This window comes from Petaurus breviceps, unplaced genomic scaffold (genome assembly GCF_028583685.1).
Source record: "Petaurus breviceps papuanus isolate PSGF00001 unplaced genomic scaffold, PetGlider_PUasm1.0 90734, whole genome shotgun sequence".
NCBI classification, from domain to species: domain Eukaryota; kingdom Metazoa; phylum Chordata; class Mammalia; order Diprotodontia; family Petauridae; genus Petaurus; species Petaurus breviceps.
Window position 1 is genome coordinate 3,793,047 of NW_027187327.1, and position 12,066 is coordinate 3,805,112.

The window sequence follows — 12,066 nt, forward strand, 5'->3', positions numbered from 1 at the left end:
CCCTTACTCAATGAACTCAGTAGCTCCTCATTACATTTAGGATAAAATATAAACTTCTCTGCTCAACTTTTAAACAGGAGCCTTCATGACCTGACCCAACCTATTTTCCCAGTCTCATTTAATGTTAGTCTCCTTCCTTTACTCTACTCATCCAAACTGGCATTCTTGTTGTTCTTCATGTACAATACTCTATCCCTTGCTCCTAAAAGGTTTTTTCTCCTTACTTTTGCCTTATAGAATCCCTTCCTCCCTTCAGAATTCAGCCCATAGTTTTCTACATTCATGTAGAAATGCCTTCCTAATCCTAATCACTAGAGTTCTCCCTCCCAAAATTCACTTGTGATTATTTTATATGTATTCTATATATATATTTATATATGTACAAAGTAACTCCCTTGAGAGAATGTAAGCCCCTTGAGGACTGAGACTGTTGTGGTTTTGCCTTTGTATTCCTAGCACCCATCACAGTACCTGGCATGTAGCAGGTATTTATTAAGTGCTTGATGATTTTGATCTATAAACATTTGAACACTTGGTACTGAAAATGCAAGACCACTGCCCAGTTACTGACAAACTAATATATTCCTAGAGGAACCAAATCACAATAATATTGATATTCTCCATATAAATGAAACCTGAAGATATAGAGGTTGCAACTCAACAGAAGAATGGTTCTCAGGTTTTCCTTGTAATACTATTATTAATAATGATTAATAATAATCTAGCATTTACTTAGCACTTTAAGGGTTGCAAAATGCTTTACAAATGTCATTTCATATATCTGCACAACAACCCTGGGAGAGAGATTTTATTATTATACCCATTTTACAAATAAGGAAACTGAAACTAAGTAAGGTTAAGTGAATTTGCTCAGGGTCATACAAAGAAAGGAGTTTGCAGAGTTGGTTACCCTGTGTGAGGTAGTTAGTTTGTGCAGTGAATAGAGTGCTGGGCCTAGAGTCAGAGGCCTGAGTTCAAATCCAATCTTGTGGTTGTTGTTGTTTGTCCTTTATTCTTTTTTTTTTTTTAAAGCAATCAGAGTTAAGTAACTTGCTCAAGGTTACACAGCCAGTTATTATTTCTGGGTGTGGTGCTAAGTATCTGAGCCCAGATTTGATCCAGGTCATCCCGACCCTGGGAGCCGGTGATCTTACTCGCTGAGCCACCTGGCTGCCCCTAAGCAATTGGGGTTAAGTAACTTGCTCAAGGTTACACGGCCAGGTGTTTCTGGGTGGGTGCTAAGTGTCTGAGCCCGGGATTCGATCTCCAGGTCTTCTCAACACTGGAGCCGGTGCTCTTACTCGCTGTGCTACCTGGCCGCCCTTGTCCTTTATTCTTGAAGAGGACCAATGACCTCAAGAGGATAATGTCTTGACTTGTAAGTGAATTGGATTTAAGTGAGGCAGGGCTGTGCAAAGTCATCAGCCTCACTCTCTCTTTCAGAGTCATCAGCATCCAGCAGTAAGACATTGGTTAGGACAATTGAAGATGACACCAGTGGGAGACCTTGGCCTTTTTAAGCTTAGGTCTTTCTCAGCTCTGTTTGTCTGAGGCAACACCCATTCAGTAATTGAAGGGTAGGAAAGAAATGAGGCAAAAGATGGTCTAGTTTACCTACTCAAAAGAAAAAAAAAACATCATTCTGGGAGGGAAGATCCTCAGGGTTTCTGGCTAGAGCAGAAACAATTGCTACTTAACAAACTCTGGGCCATCAAAACCCAACGACCAAGTGAGGCTTGGGTCCCAGCCTATAATTTGCCAATCAGTGAGAGCCAGAGTGATTTGGGTTTAAAGGCATATTCAAGTAGCTCCATTTGAATCCCAATGGACATTATCAGAGCCTGGTTTTCCAGAGTTCTATTTCAAGCAAATATAAATGAAATTACATGAAACAGAACAGTTAATTATCTCAGTTTTAGAAAAATGATGGAATAAACAAATAGGGAAGAGAAGAAAGAAAAAATCTAGCCCCCAAAACCCAAGATATCTTGTGAGATTTAAGCTATCAAAATTTATATTACTTTGGGCAGAGCACCCACATGTAAGGGTATGATTCCCCACGTGGACAGAGGGAGAGGAAAGAAGGAAGAAAGGAAGGAAGGAAGGAAGGAAGGAAGGAAGGAAGGAAGGAAGGAAGGAAGGAAGGAAGGAAGGAGGGAAGGAGGGAAGGAGGGAAGGAGGGAAGGAGGGAAGGAGGGAAGGAGGGAAGGAGGGAAGGAAGGAAGGAAGGAAGGAAGGAAGGAAGGAAGGAAGGAAGGAAGGAAGGAAGGAAGGAAGGAAGGAAGGAAGGAAGGAAGGAAGGAAGGAAGAAGAAAGGTAGGAAGGAAGGAAAGAAGGAAGCAGCATTGCTGGGGACCCAACTGGATAGTTGGGTCTCCAGTGGGGCAGCTACTACTACTCACAGATTGTTTCTCATCTTTGATTCTCAAAGAGGACCAATGATATCAGGAGGGTGACGTCTTGATTTGCAAGGGATATAAAATCCTGTTTCTGATACTTTCTAGCTGGGCCACCCGGAATAAGTTGCTTAATCACTGTTTGCCTCAGTTTTCTCAACTATAAAATAGGGATAATAACACCTACTTCCTAGGGTTCTGTGAGGATGAAATGAATATAATATTTGTTTAAAAGTTTATTTTTTAGTACTCTACCTAGCCCATAGTAGACACAATATAAATGCTTATTCCCTTCTTTTCTCACTGTGCTTTCAAAGGAAAAATAAAATATCTCAAAGGAAACTTGATCATCTCACTTTGCTCATCATAAACATAAGCATAATGATAACCATAAAGATAGCTCATGTTAACATCTATTTGAAAGGAAGAATTAGAAGAGAAATTCCATGAAAAACTCAATAAAATCTTCCAAATAAAATCAACATAGAATAGATAGACAGACAGACAGACAGACAGACAGAGAGAGAGAGAGAGAGAGAGAGATAGATAGATAGATAGATAGATAGATAGATAGATAGATAGATAGATAGATAGATAGATATGAATTTAATTTATGAAGGCAGGCTTAGAGGAAGGTGAAAACATTTTGTAAAAAATGGTTCAGGATTAGAAAGTATAAATGAGGCCAAAGGTTTATATGCTACTCAGGAACTTCATACTCATTTATCATCAATACTTTACACAGGAATCAAATTAGAATGCACTGGATATGAAACCAACCAAACAATATTACACCTAAAAAAATGTCCCATGAAATCAACTGCATCTTAACTGACAAGAAACAGCTGATTATAAGGGACTCAATAAAGTCAAACTTTATATCAGTACTCTTATGATTGTCATCATTATTGGTATAGTTTGAAAGAAAGGCTTGGGCTGAGCTGTGTATGATAGGGATTCTAAAAAAATAAAACTGTCGGGAGAGATAATATGGAGTAATTATGTCATACAATGAGGCATGAAAGAAAGAATCAATACAGAAGAACCAAGTGGCAGGGAGAAGGGTGGGTAGTGCTGGAAACTTACTCACTGGGAATGGGTTAAAGAGGAAACAACATATATATCTAGAAGGATATAAAAGTCTTCTAAATTCAGGAAGAAATAAGAAAGCAAGGTGATAGGATGAGGAGAGAGCATAAGGGAGGGACTCTTGAGGGGTGGCTAGGTTAAGGAATAGGAGGGCAAAGTCATGGGCAGAAGCAAATTTGAGAAGTGAGGAGGGATAGGGTAAATAGGGTGAGAAGGATAGTGAGAAAAAATAAGGAGGGAAACACACAAGTAATTACAGCATAGAATGTGAGTGGGGTGAATTTACCCATAAAATGGAAACTAAAAGCAGATAAAAATCTGAATTTAGCAAATCAGGAAACACAATAGAAAGGAAAGATACACACAGAAATAAAATAAAGGACTGGAATAGAATTTATTATGTAAAAAAAGCAGAGGTACTAATCATAATCTCAGACAAAATTAAAGCTAAAATAGACTTAATTAAAAGACAAAAATAAGGAAACTACACTATGTGTCAACAATATTATTCAATGTTGTTTTAGGCCATTCAAAATAACTAAACATTATAAAATGCCTGAGAGCAAACCTGTCAAAACCAACATGGGAACTACATGGACATAAACATAAAACACTTTTTATACCAATAAAGTCAGATTTAAATAAATGGAGTAATATTTATTGTTCATAGGTAGGTAAAGCCAATATAGTAAATTACAATTTTACCTAACTAATCTATTTATTCAATGCCATCCCAATTAAATTGCTAAAAAAAAATCATTTTACTGTTAGAAAAAATAAAGTTCATTTGGAAGAACAAAAGGTCAGGAATTTCAAAGAAACTAGGGAAAAAAGATATAAAGAAAGGAGATTCAGCAGTATCAGACCTTAAAGTATATTATAAAGGAGAGCATTGTTAAAGATTAAAGATAATTTTAATTATTTTGAACTAAAACTTTCTTGTATAAATAATACCAATGTAGCCAAGAATAGAAGTAACGCAGAAAACTAGATAAGCTCTCAGATAGGATATCATTGTGTTGGAATACTGCTGTGGTGTAGGAAATGAAGTCTCACAAAATCAACTACATCTTAACTAACTAGAAACAACTGATTACAGATGGTCATTGGCTGCCTATGTGCTGTCAGACCACCAATTAGTTATGGCAAAGGTTGGAATCAATAACAAAATATCTGGTTTTGCTTATGTGAAATTGAGGAGAACATGTTATAAATACATAAACCAGGGGTCAAGCCTGGGTATTTGCATAAGACACTCCTCATTGGTAAAGAGAATGATTATTTGAGATTTTCCATATCAGTATGGGGAGAGGAGTTGTCCAAAGATTGGGAAAGGAATATTCTTCATGTGGCTTTTGGCTTCCAGAGAGAACACACAGAGTCCCAAGCTCTCTTCAGGGATGCCCTGGGAGGGAGAGGAAGATTGAGAAATCAACATTATAGAAGAGCTGTTCTTGACTGCCAGCTTGTTGTATTAAAAAATTAGGGAATTTACCCATTGGGTGAATTTAAGGACTGTATCTCTCTGATGAACTGGGATAGCTCACTATCAGAGGGAAAATTTATCTATTTTTCTTATTGTCTGGTACATTGTAATTTGTACATCTGATTTCTATTTGCTAACATCTTGGGCTTATTTGCTATTCACTATTGTGATGGTTTTTTGTGTAACTAGCATTTGATGGGAAGAGAATTAAGCTTTTTGATATGTTGGGTCCCTCCTCCATTAAAAGAATGGAAACCAGGAAGATAGCTTAAACCTAAAAATCATTTCACTAGATAGCAATATTTAGGGGAGCAAAGAGACATAATTATAATTCTATAGCCCCTCTCTGAGGAGAACAGAGTGGACCAGTCTTATAGCCCCATTCTTGTACTCCTTTCTGGGCAGGAATCAGCCTCCCTTGGATACAGGTGTGCAAGATTCCAGAGATAACTGTTCACTGCTCCCTGTGAGCTATACTTAGACAAATCCATATGGGCATACACATAACTTACATGGGCAACACATACTTTACAAATACATACAGGCAGTCCTTGAGTCTCGCACAACCAACTTTCCAACATTCCTTGCATAGAAAGCTCTTCTTTGTGTCTTCAGAGAAAGCTTAATATAGGCTTATGGTTAGGTGAATAAATGAATGAATGAAAAAGAATAAATTAAATATTTACTATGTGCCAAGCACAGCACTAAGAATGAAAAGGCCAAGGTAGTCCCTGCTCTCAAGGAACTCAAATTGTAATTGGGAGAAACAACAAATAAAAGAACATTTAGCCACAGGGCAGATGGAAGGTCCTAATGCTGAGGATCCAGCTGTGGAGCAGCTGACAAGGCCTAGAGAACTTAGGTTACTTAAGGAATTAAGATGACAGTGAAAAAGAGACTTCAGGGAACAGAGGCAAAGCAGATGATAAGGCTTTGAGGAAGCCCTGGTGATCCTTTATTTCATCAGAAAGAACGGAGTTGTTGGCTTTTATTTATTCAAATTCTGTGATTAGTCAAGCAGCCCAGGCAAGTGAAAGACAAGCAGGTAGGGGATTTCCTGCTGGGGCACTCTAGGTGGATGTTGGGACAGCCTAGGGTCATCTGAGTGTGGGAGGAAGTCCAGAAAGTATTCTCTTATTACTTCCCCCCTCCCCACCATACTGTATTCTCCATATATAATGACTATCACCTTCATATCTCATTTAGCACTTTATAATGCTATTGCCTATGCCAGAATCGTGGAGGTTGAGGGATTGGAGATCATGATCTGGACAAAGAACAGATTTTGTTAAACAAAGGCAGATGGAGAGGTGAAAAGCCAACATGTTATGTTTAGATAAGGGATTTCAGAATTCTTGAACATGGAGATGGTGCATTTGTGGGTGATGGCAAGATGAAGGATATGAACATCTTTGAATGTGACTGAGGTGAAATGGAGGAATAGGTCATGGGAAGTAAGAAGGATGAAGAACTTAGTTCTTTATCAAATACCTAATAGGGTGTTTGATAGACAGTCAATATTTATGCTGAACCCCCCAAGTATGTGAAAAAAGTATCAATTGTAGTCTGAAGGAGGGGGAGAAGGGGGAAAAAGAACATAGTAAAAAGTACACAGCAAAGAACAAAAGAAAACTTACAATGAAGCAAAGATGGATAGCTTTCAACACAATAAGTAGTATTTTACTCTATAGGCTTTCTTGGAATGGAAATTTATTGTTGTATATTTTGAACCCTCTCTTATGTTCTGTTGTACACATGGCAATGTTTGGTTTTTTTTTCTTTTCTTATTTTGTATTCGTTTCAATATTTAAGTTTATAATATGTTTCTTTTTCTTTTCTTATTGTGTATTTAAGTTTTAGTACTTAATAACTTTTTTTAAAAGATAACTTAGAACAAGGATTACACAAGAAAATAAATTCCTGAAAATTAGAATTGACCAGACAGAAGCTAATGGCTCCATGAGACATCAAAAAAATATTAAAAACAAAGTCAAAAACTGAACAAAATAGAAGAAAATGTGAGGTAGCAAAATCAACTAACCTGGAGAAAGAATTGAGGAGAGGCTAAAGGGCTTTTGGTTTCAGTTTTACAGAAAAGTTAGAGGGTATCTCTAATGTAGAAAGCAAGTGACCCAAAATGGTGCACAGGTATTATGAGAACAACTAATCCACTTCTGCCTAGTCACATCCTCAGCTAAAAAGTGAACTACAGGAGGCTAGCAGGAATTGTGCTGTATTCCAACTTTTCTTTCCTGTCATACTTGGATCTATGTCTCCAGAAGAAAGTATTTATTCCAAAATTTTTCTGTTCTTTGAGTCTGTTTATGAACTCATTTAATTTGTCCCTTTGAAAGAATTTACCCTTAACATCAAATAATTGATCATCACTGCTGTGTAATTTGTGTTTGCATACTGATTGCATACAGGAAATGTAAATGGAAGATGCCATAACTAGCTGTAAATATACAGAGTTCAACCAGATCAAAAATTCAAATTTTGTCCAAAATATTAGAGACAGACAGCAGTCAAACCTGCTCCACACTGACATCTGCTGCTCACATATTCATGAGCAACAAGTTGAGACAGAGTAGAGGAACTAAATTGTATTAATCTTGCCATTCTCAATGTAAATGAATTCAGAATACACTGTGGCTCTCTTTAGGAGGCAAATTAGAATTTGGGTAGGAATTAGTAGTGCTAGTCTAATTGTGTTATCAAAAGCAACAAGAAATATTGTTTTATGGATTACTTGGTCAGGAAAAAGAAACAAAAGACCAAAGGCTTGTAAGCTACTCAGAATCCTCCTAACAATACATCATAAATATTCTTTTCCAGAAGAGAGGCAGAAAGCACTAGATATGGGGAGAACTTTTCAAAAAATGAAATCTGACTATCTTGACAATGAATAATTAGTTACCAATGTAGCAGTCATTTCTGAATCTGTTGCCTGTGTTCCTTCAAGTCACTGACTAGTTAGGGCAAAGGTAAAAATCATTACCAACCCAATAGAAAGGAAAAAGATGAATAGATGCAAAAAGAAATTGTGACAGTTACAAAAGAGTGCATATATTAAACATGCTATGTTTATTTAAATGGTAAGAAGATGTTTTTTTGTTAGCTGACAGAATTCCTAGATCCTTTGCTCTCTTTGTTGCGGTGATGGCTTTACATTGGTTAAACTTCCAAAGGAAATGGATGGTATTACATTTTTAACATGGGTCAAAGAATTTCTCACCTAGTGGCTAACCTACTGTGATATCTCTCCATACTTAGATTTCATTGTTTTTCAGTCATATCTGACTTTACTAGGCTCATCGTTAGACAGCAGACACAATCTGTCATTAAGGATATACTAAGAGCCTTTCAAGCGTAGCAGAACCTTCCAGGGTTCATAGGCTTCTAGTGCCTAGAGTTACCTCCATGCAACAATAAGCCATCAAGACAGGACATCTGTGGACTTTTGAAGGAGCAGCATCAAAGAAATGTTTAATACAATGAGGCACTGCTCTTCAAATATTCCATTTTGTTGTGTAGTGATACTTTAATTTACTTTCCTAGAGCAAGGCTGGCTATAATCCTTCTTCGGGTTTTAGGGCATCTCTGAATGTTTAATGCTATTAGCTCAAATAACAACAATAAGAAAATCTAGAATTTATAAATCATTCTAAGGTTTGCAAAGAGCTTTACTTATCTTAATTTATCTGATCCTTTTTTGTGGTGGCAAAGGATTGGAAACTGAGGGGATGTCCATCAATTGGGGAATGGTTAAACAAATTGTGGTATATGAAAGTAATGGAATATTATGTGTTCTAAGCAATGATGAGCAGGATGATTTCAGAAAAATCTGGAAAAGACTTACATGAACTGATGCAAAGTGAGCAGAACCAGTAGAACATTGTATATAGTTGCAGGAACATGTGTGCAATGATCAACTATGAATAACTTAGCTCTTCTCAGGAATATAATGATCCAAGACAATTGCAAAGGACTCATGATGGAAAGTGTTAGTCACCTCCAGAGAAAGAACTGATGTAGCCTGAATGCAGATTGAAACATGCTATTTTCACTTCATTTTTTTCATGGTTTTTTTTCCTTTCTGTCTTTCTTCTTTCACAACATGACTAATATGGAAATGTTTTACATGATTGTACATATATAACCTATATCAAATTGCTTACAATTTAGGGAGTGGAGAGAGGAGGAAGAGAGGGAAAATATTAGAAACTCAAAAAAAATTTTTTTAATGAATGTTAAAAATTGTCCTTACGGGGCAGCTAGGTAGCACAATGAGTAGAGCACTGGCCCTGGAGTCAGGAGGACCTGAGTTCAGATCTGACTTCAGACACTTAACATACACACACACACACACACAATCTAGCCATGTGACCTTGGGCAAGTTACTTAACCCCAATTGCCCTCCAAAAAGCAAAAAAAAAAAAAATTGTCCTTACATGTAATTGGAAATAAAATACAATAAAATATTTGATCTTGATAACAATCCTGTGAGATAGGTGCTATTATCTCCATTTTACAAATTAGGAAATTGAAACAGACAGGTTAAGTGACTTGTACAGATTCGTTCAGCTAATAAGTGTTTGAGGCAGAATTTGAACTCCGGTCTTCCTGACTCCAAGTCCCACACTTTATCCATGGCTCCACCTAGCTGCCTAGCTCAAGACCCTATTTGGGTATGTTTCTCCCACTATTGACCACCTATTGACAAGTGCCCCAGTTCCATGTAACCAATTAACATCAAGTACCCTTTACAAAGGGATATTTACTGCAAACATCTAGCAAAATCTGAAGTATAAACATATTCCCTAAAACCAAGGGTCGCACTTTCCCCTCAGTCCCTGGTGAGATTGAGACTTCTACATAACATTTGTCCCACTAAATTTCACTTCCAAATGCAACATGGTGAATGGGTGGATAAATCTGCTACTGCTTTCCTCAGGAAGCTTTATTTCATTGCTTAAAGTAAAAAGATCTATAACAGAAACGTAATAAAATAAATTTAAAAGTGTACAACAAAAAAAAAATCCAAACACAAGATGAAATGGGTAGATTTCACTTTCAATGAATTATATAGCATACGCATGTTCAAGAGATGGATGCAATTTCTTCAATTCAAACTGCTAGAACATATGTTGTACTGATTTTTCTCAGGAACCAGGAATAATGTGAGACCAGAAAGTCAATCTGAAAAAGCAATACATAATGTTGAGTGTGTTCACAATGCCTACTCATCCAAATCCTAGCAAGAATGAAACTAAATGTAATGAACTTCTAAGATTATAAAGTTTGCTGGTGCCCCCAAGTGGATGCAAAAATATTCATTTAATCATGCTTTTCCTATCATTCCTTACCATCCTGTCTTCACAACAAGGTAGCCAAGTACTTTAAAAGTATCTTGCTGGGGAGGTTAGGTGACACAGTGACTAGAGCACTGGCCCTGGAGTCAGGAGGACCCAAGTTCAAATCCAGCCTCAAACACTTAACACAAAAATTAGCCGTGTGACCTTGGGCAAGTCACCTAACCGCAATTGCCCTCCATAAAGCAAAAAAAATATCTTGCATCAGCTTAATTTGTGGTTTTGCTCTCCCTGTTGGGGACGTGGAAGGTGGAACGTGGAATTCACAAAGTAGGTCAGAGAAGGAACTGGAGAGGGTGGTTTTATCTCTAAAACTGCCACTTAGGGGGAAATGAACAAATCATGTTCAGTTTGAAATGTAAATTTACGAGCTGGGAGAAATATGTGTAGACATATGTAAGATCATTTGACAAGGTCAAAAATTAAGGTAAAAAAATTTCCATTTCTAGTCTTAAATTTTTCTGAAATAAGTTATAACTAGCATAGAACTTAAAAGTGTGTTTGTGTTTAACATAACATTATAAAAACTTGCAGTCCATCTATCAGTGGCATTTAATTTCATTCCCCCATCCCCATTTTTTTTTTTAAAAGCAGTTGGGGTTAAGTAACTTGCCCAAGGTTACACGGCCAGTTATTTCTGGGTGTGGTGCTAAGTATATGAGCCCAGATTCGATCCCAGGTCATCCCGACTCTGGGGCTGGTGCTTTTACTGTGCTACCTGGCTGCCCCCATCCCCATTTTTTTAAAATAACCTTTGGCAAATGAAGATGAATCAATGCTTTTCAGAATTAATTACATAGTCTGAAATTAAAAGCAAGAAATACTCATGTTGCTTAGTCATTTTCAGCTGTCTCCAACTCTTTGTGACCTCTTTTCAGATTTTCTTGGCAAAGATACTGGAGTAGTTTGTCATTTCCTTCTCCAGTTCAATTTACAGATGAGGAAAGTTGGCAAATGGGGTTAAGTGACTTACCCAAGTCACACAGCTACTAAGTGTCTGGATTTAAACTCCAGGTGTTCTTGACTTCAGGCCCAGCATTCTATCCACTGTTACCACTTAAATGTCCTGTAAATACCTATACAGAATGTCAAAAGCCCTGACTGGGTTCAACACCTGACTTCCAAGATTTCATCATAGTATACTCTACTTAAACACAGATCACACCCCTTTAGTGGCTTTAAGTTGCTGTGGCCAACCTTTTGAGGCAGTGAGGTGGCACAGAGGGTAGTGTTAGACTTGGAATCAGAAGGGCCTGAGTTCAAATGCTACCTCAGACACTCCCTAGTTTTGAAACTTTGGGTAAGTCACTTAACTTCTGCTTATCTTAGTCTTCTCCTTTGCAAAATGGGCATAATAAGAATAACACCCATCACCTAAGTGTGGCAAGGATAAAATAAGATACTATTTGTAAAGTAAAATTGCAATCATTTTGTATTATTCTAGTGATGAGCCTCTCCACACTTGGCTAGTCAAGTCTCATGCTGGAATCATAAGAACCTTTCCAGTTTGGGAATACTTTTCAGAGCTTATGCTTTCCTGCCAGTGTCTGAGAATTTTAAGTCACCAGAAAAGGCATCACAGTAGGACTTTAGTTGAACCCAAATACATATAGGAAAAAATAAAGCAACAGGCCCATATAAGAAAACAGACATGGAAAACCATGATTTGAGTAAATCAAACACCTTTCCGAGGTTACATCTACTTGAAAACACCTTATAGCCT